The sequence below is a fragment of the Odocoileus virginianus genome, chromosome 2 (assembly GCF_023699985.2).
Source record: "Odocoileus virginianus isolate 20LAN1187 ecotype Illinois chromosome 2, Ovbor_1.2, whole genome shotgun sequence".
Taxonomy (NCBI): Eukaryota; Metazoa; Chordata; class Mammalia; order Artiodactyla; family Cervidae; genus Odocoileus; species Odocoileus virginianus.
Window position 1 is genome coordinate 27,973,119 of NC_069675.1, and position 7,043 is coordinate 27,980,161.

The window sequence follows — 7,043 nt, forward strand, 5'->3', positions numbered from 1 at the left end:
TCAAGACTGAAAAGATGTGATAAATAGCATCTCTTGAGTCTCTTGCATTGGCAGGCAGTTCTTCACCACTGCACCACCTGGGAAGCCCAACAGAAAACTATTTGGTCATAAAAAAATGAAAGTGAAAGCCGCTCAGGTGTGTCCAACTCTTTGCGACCCCATGGACTATACAGTCCATGAAATTCTCCAGGCCAGAATACTGGAGTGGGTAGCCATTCCCTTCTCCAGGGGATCTTCCCAACCAATGGATCAAACCCAGGTTTCCCACATTGCAGGCATATTCTTTACTGTCTGAGCCTCCAGGGAAGCCCAAGAATACTGGAGTGTGTAGCCTATCCCTTCTCCCTGGGATCTTTCTGACCCAGGAATCGAATTGGGGTCTCTTGAATTGCAGGCAGATTCTTTATCACCTACCATGGAAGCCCACTTAATCATAAGAAAGAATGAAATCTTGCCATTTGTGACAACATAGATTGATCTAGAGGGTATTATGCTAAGTGAAATGAATCAGAGAAAGACAAATATCATATGATTTCACTTATATGTGAAATCTAAAAAATAAACCAAATGAACAAATGGAATGAAACAGAAACAGATTCACAGATACAGAGAACAAACAGGTGGTTGCCAGAGGGGAGAAGGAGTAGGGGAATGAGTGAAGTAGAGAGGGAGATTAAGAGGCACAAACTTCCAATTACAAAATAAATGAGTCACAGGGATGAGATGAAACATACAGCAGGGGAATATGGTCAACGATATTGTAATATCTTTCTATGGTGACAGATGGTAACTAGATTTATCATCATGATCATTTTGTTCTGTATAGAAATACTGAATTACTACAATGTGCACCTTGGAACTAACATAGTGTTGTAAGTCACCTTTACTTGAATTAAAATTTTATTCCCATTCCCTCCAAAAAAAAAAGGTATAAGTTAAGATCAAGATGGAACAGTATTTTAAGAGAATTAATGATAAGGTCATGGCAAGAGTTTCCTTTGGTTGTCTGTCTCCGAAGGACACAGAGTCCTGAGCATCCTTTCAGAGGAGGAGGGAAGAATCCAGGGGAGCAGGAGAGGAGATGGGAAGAGTCATGTCCTAATGCCAAGCACACCATATCTCTGTTCACACAAATTAACAAATCACAGCATCACAGAAGGTCAGGGTTTTGCTTTTAGCCCTCTCACTTAACAGATGAAGAAGCAGAGGACACAGAAATGAGTGACTTCCCCAGGGTCCCCTACAGCTGTTTGCTCCAGACATCCAATCCCCTCCTCTTCCCATGTGTCCAAGACTTCATAATGTGCCCTTGGCAAAGACAACTATTTTTTAACTGCCTTTATTCATGTCTCTACATGTTGTAAAATGCCTCTAGGACTTTTCTATTCTTGTGCCCTCTCTCCGCTTCCCTGGACATAGTGGCTCATGAACGCCTTGTCCCTGCCAAGTGCAGCCAAGGAAATAGGAGCGGCCACTTGGCTGAGCGGACAGGAAAGCATGCACTGAAGGGGCTCTGGTCCGCTAGCCTGGCCAGGACTGCAGCACCCCCACACGACTGCACGTTCCTCAGCCGCCAGCCGAGAGCCCTGGGGTCTCCTTCCTTGCAAGCACAGTTCTAAGTAAGTTCCTGGCAATAGAGTCACCTACACATGATTTCCTAGACCAAAGATAGGAGAGTCCACCTTCTATGAATTGGCCTGGATGGGCACGAGGTTGACGGTGGCCTCCAGGCAACCTCCTGCAAGCTGTCCAACAGTACTGCTGCAGACCGGGCGATCTCTGCAGACCTGGCACTTCCCAATTTTGTGGGGTCTGATGGTGGCTTCCCTGACCTTCCCTCATCCAGCCCTCTCACCTAAATCCCCTAATACACAGCTTTTAAATCCTGTGTATTTGGGATATCTGGAGTGGTTTCCATTTCTCTGACAGAATCCTGACTGGCACAGGTTATGAAGCTATGTAAAATGATGTGTGTGTCGGGTTGGCGTGGGGGGAATCCCTCTGGAATGTAAAAGTTTCCTCCTAGACAGTGAAATTTGTTTTTTTAAAATATAAAGTGACAAATTGACCCTTAGGTTTGTTTTTGTTAGTTTGGTAGAAGCCTTCTCAGGTGTGTGACCTTGAAACCACTAGATTAACATCAAAACTCTCCTTTGAGACTTCTTCCAGGCAGGAGAGTCCCTCTCCCCCACCTTCATCCTTCCTGAGATCCAAGAGAATCATGGCCAAGAGGGCCAGCTCCAGGGAAGAGTCTTCCTTCCCTCCAGGACTGCTAACACACAGGGGAAAAAACAGAAGCCACAAGGAAGTCTAGTCTGAGTATGGCCATTCCATTTGATAAGAGCAAGGAGCAAAACAAGTTTACACTACCTGATTTGTATGAACAATCAGAACAGAAGTTAATCAAGCACAAATACTCTTTGAAGACACATTGCAGTTGATATTTTGGGGAAATCATAGTATTTGCTGCCTTTTTGGACACTTTCCTATGTACTGCCTGAAGCTGTTTTATAGATTATCCTATTTAATGTTCCCAACAATGCCAAAGTGAGGATAGCATTCCCCCAGGTTCATAGCCTGAGGCTCAACCAGGTCAAAGCCACATGACTATTGAGCCATCCTCTTTCCAAGGAGTCATTTGGCTTCTTTTACTAGAAAGGAGGAAGGAAGAAACAAGAAGAAAAGAAAAAGGCAATAGGAAGAAGAAATCAGAGAGAGAAAGACAAAGGGAGAAGTGAGGCGGGACATCTGTAAGCAGAAAGTGGGGAGAGGAGAAGGCCCAGGGATTGTGTGAAGGTAGAGAAACTCACCTCCTCACCACTTCTACTCAGACCAGGTGTTCAGAATGTTACCCTTGCTCTTGGCTATATCGATTAGCCAAGCTATTCAACTGCTCCTTATTCTCTGGCTTTCTGAACCTCCAGTGTGAATAGGAAAAGCCACAACAATCCACTCAGTATCTTACTCCAGAAGGTAGATTCAATCATGCCGGGCAGCAGCCCCAGCCCTTGGACTAATGGGGAAGGGGTATTAGGTTTGCCCTTTTGCCATGGGGTAGCTGGTGAAGACTGTCTTAGATACTCTCAGCCCCTCCTTCCAGACCCTTCTCTAAACACCCTCAATCCCACCCTGGCCAAGGTCCCCCTCTGTGTATGTGGAAGGCCAGGCCAAGGCTGGGAAGCCGAGAGCTGGTCCATATCCCCTGAGATCTTAGATTCTCAGAGGTCCCGTGAGCCAATCCTTCCATTTTATGAATGAGGAAATGGAGGGCCAGAGAGGTGAGGGCAGAGGCCCGAGGCCACACCGTCAATACACTGCTAAGGGCCCCAACTCTTCCCTCTGGCAGCTATGCATCTCCCAGGGCCCCAGCGCCCAGCAAAAGCCTCACATATGATCATAATTACTGTGGGCTTGGCCGGAGCCCAGCCACACCGTGAGCACATCCAGGCCTGGTAGCTGGCCAAGTTTCCATCTCAGTAGAAAAATGAATAGGGTCAAGGGATACATGTTAATCCCAAACACACGAGTGGGAAGGAGTGGGGTGAGGGGGAGAGGCCAGCCAGGATTTCTCGGGGAATGTCAGTCCACCAATATCTCCTGAGATTCCCCCTTCCCCCTCCGCCCCAGGAAGCAGAGCGCCCCTGGCCAACAGACAAAAAACAGGCTGTGTGCTTGCCTGTTGGGCATTGTGGTTCCAGAGCCATCTTGAGACTGTGGTTATAAACCCTGCTGGATCCAAAGCCCAAGATGGAACTCAGCTGGTGAGACTTGGCCGGGGGCCCCAGAGCAGTCACCCCTCCTCTGTAGTCTCCTTTCTTGCACTAAGCATTTTCCACAGCCTTTGTGTTTCTATCTTTTCTTCAGCATCACCATCTCCTGCCATGGATAAGGAAACTGAGGCAAGGAGGATGGGCTGAAGCCGGGTAGCCGGAAGAGCTGGGATGGGCTAGAACATTGGCCAGTCTGGCCCACAGCCTCCCTCCTGATGCTACCTGGGGTGGCCTGGGCTGTGTCTAGGACTCTCTTGCTTTTCCCTGCCACCCCCACACCATGCCCAGCATCTGAAGACTAACTTCATGAGATGTCAGCTTCATCTGCCCCACACCTGCTGCGTGGTCCTGCTGGGGCCCCAAATTCCACCTGAGCTACCAACTCTTGCACCTCTAACAGTGACATCTCACATCCCTGAGGCTTCTACACTGTTTCTGCAGCCCTTGAGACAAAAGTTCCTTCTTCCCGCCCAGACTTGAAGCAGTCATGAGCAGCACACCACTCCCAGCTTACCTCAACTCCCAGAATACCCATCTGCAAGCTGTGCTTGGTTCTGGCTGCAGAAAAGGCAGGGAGTTTGAATTTTTGATCTGTGGTATATGTGCATCTACCCTCTGGGGGGCTTATAACAGGTTCATTGGGTATTAGGAGAGCCACCATTCTCTGCCCTGGGCACAAAGGAGTTAATACTTTGCTGGAACTCAACTAGTCCTCAGCCATGTCTGACTCTTTGTGACCCCATGAACTCTAGCCCGCCAGCCTCCTCTCTCCATGGAATTTTCCAGGCAAGAATACTGGAGTGGATGGCCATTTCCTTCCCAGGGGATCTTTTCAACCCAAGGATCTGTATCTCTTGCATCTCCAACATTGGCAGCTGGATTCTCTACTCCTGCACCACCTGGGAAGCCCAGAACTCTACTAATACCCTGTGACATGTTAAAAAAAACCCTGTGACATGTTAAAAAAACCCTGTGGAGGACAGCAGCCATCAGTTAAATATCAACTGTCTGGTGGGGAAGAGCTGTGGCCCCAAAGGGGACATTGGACTTTTTTGATTATTGATGCCTCTCAGGGGGTACGCATCCTCAGAAAATGAGCTCTGCCCCAGAGAAATGTGCTTATTTACACTGACTTCTAGACTGGCTGAGGACAGCTCAGGGCCTGCAGCCAGGCATATGAGCAAAGGGGCGAGCAGGCTCCAGAGTGCAGCTTCTTGTCGACTGGGGGATTTATGGGCGTCCTGGACAGGCCACGTAGCCTGGTTTTGAGGCCAGCGGCTGGGCCAAGAGGCTGGCCAAGGTTTTCTGAGTCTTTGTAAGCAGCTGGGCCCTTGGGGAATATGCTTCTGATACTGTGGGGGAGGGGGCGGGGGTAGTTACTTGGTCTCCCATCTCCTCCAGAAGCAAGACCTCAGCAGGGGTATTTCTCTTGATGAAGCAGGGGCAGGAGCCACGAGGGTGGGATGGGGAGATGGAGCAGGGGAAATGAAGCATTATTCTCAGAAGGCCAGCTCTCTCTTTTTTCTACTTTCCAAAAGACCCAGTGATCACTTTGTGTTTAAGCCAATCTTGCTTTTTCAAAGAAATGAAGAAAGAAAAAGATGTTTTTTCCAGGTCTGATTATAAGAATCATAAGACTAGAAAGATATGGAGGAAACATCAGTCTCCCAGTTCTGCCTCCGCCAGGTACCAAGCGAAGCCCATAGGAAGTCGCTGAGCTGTGAATAACTTGCTGGGGTGCGGGGAGCTCCATCAGCAGCTCCTGGGCTCCCAATCTCAAGACACCCCATTCCATTCTATTCATATTCCCATTGCTGGAGTTAAAGTCCATTTGTTCCTTTCAATTGTCGAGAACTGGACAATGACCAGGAGACTAGGAGCTGGTGATTTGGGTCATTCAAGGCTCTGAGAGAAAGCAAGTGGGGGAGCGGGGTCTCTATCACCCCAGGGCACCTAGTTTTTAAAATCTGTGCTGTCAGTGAAACGGCAAACCCCAGATCCAGGGCTGCCCCAGTAGGACCGCTGTCCGAATAGCACAGCCAGCGGGTCAACGTCCTAAACAGATGGCGTCAGTCTTCTGGTCTTCTCTGCCCAAGAAAAACAGAGTGGGTGTCCCTTGATTTCCTGTTTGAAAATGTGCTGGCGGGGGGGTGGAGGTAGTCGAGGGACAAAGAAAACATCTCATCTCTCCCTAATCTATCCAAACTATGAATCTCAGCTTCCCCGAGGTGTGGTAGAGGTGGGTTGGCGGGGCCCAGGGAGCGGGAATCTGGCAGCAGGGGCCGAGCTTGGGAGGCCCCTCCAACGCTGACAAGCTTTGAGCTCTGAGAGCAGGCCCCAGGGGAACCCATCACCTCACAGCAAGCCTCTCCTTGCCCCCACAGCTGCTCACAGCCCAGCCACTCAAGATGACACTTTCTAAACACTGCAGAGAAAGATAAGAAGCAGGTGGGAGGAGAAGCCTGGGAGCCGGAGAAGGCCCCAGGAGGAAAGTAGGCTCCTTGCTAAGAAAAGCGGAGGCACCGGACCCCAGCACGGGGGCCTGGACGGCCGAATGCAGCTCTCACCCCGGCTCCGACGGCACGCTGAGTCGGTCCACACAATGGCGGGAGCAGAGCCCTGGGCCTGGCCAGTACTTCTCTGGTCATAACTTGATCTGGGCACAGGCACTGCCCCCACACCCACATGCCCCAGGAGCTCGTGCAGAGCTGCCCCAGAAGGGGAGATGGGAGAGTTAACTTCCCCCCAGCGTGGTTTAATGAAGCACAGCTCCCTCTGTGTCACATTCGGGACCAGGTCTGGCTCGTGGCCTCGTGGCACTCAGGACGCACCTGGAGACAGAATGACTTGCTGTGTTACTCCACCTGGAGGGAACTGGCATTTCAGCTGGGACACATTCCCCAGGGATGGCGATTCAGGGGCAGAAAAGGGATGCCCAGGTGTCCCTTACAGCAGGCACACAGGGGCTTGGTTAAGTGCAGGTGGTCTGTGGGGGGGAATCTGGGTGACCTGAGCTCTTGACCCACCTGGGGAGTTTTTAGGAAAGTCATCCAACGGTAACAGCAATAGGAATAATGATGGCTGCTGTGGTGCAGAGGTGAGGGGGCGCTTCTTCTGGTGGGCTCCAGAGAGGAGTTTCAAGGTCACTCTGGTCCCTCCTTGAAGCCTTCAGAATGACTGGAGCACTCCAGCCTGCTGCCCACAACCAAAGAAACCCTGGGAAATGGGCTGTTCGGGGCTGGGGGCTGGCAGCTCATTGAATCCTTACCCCCT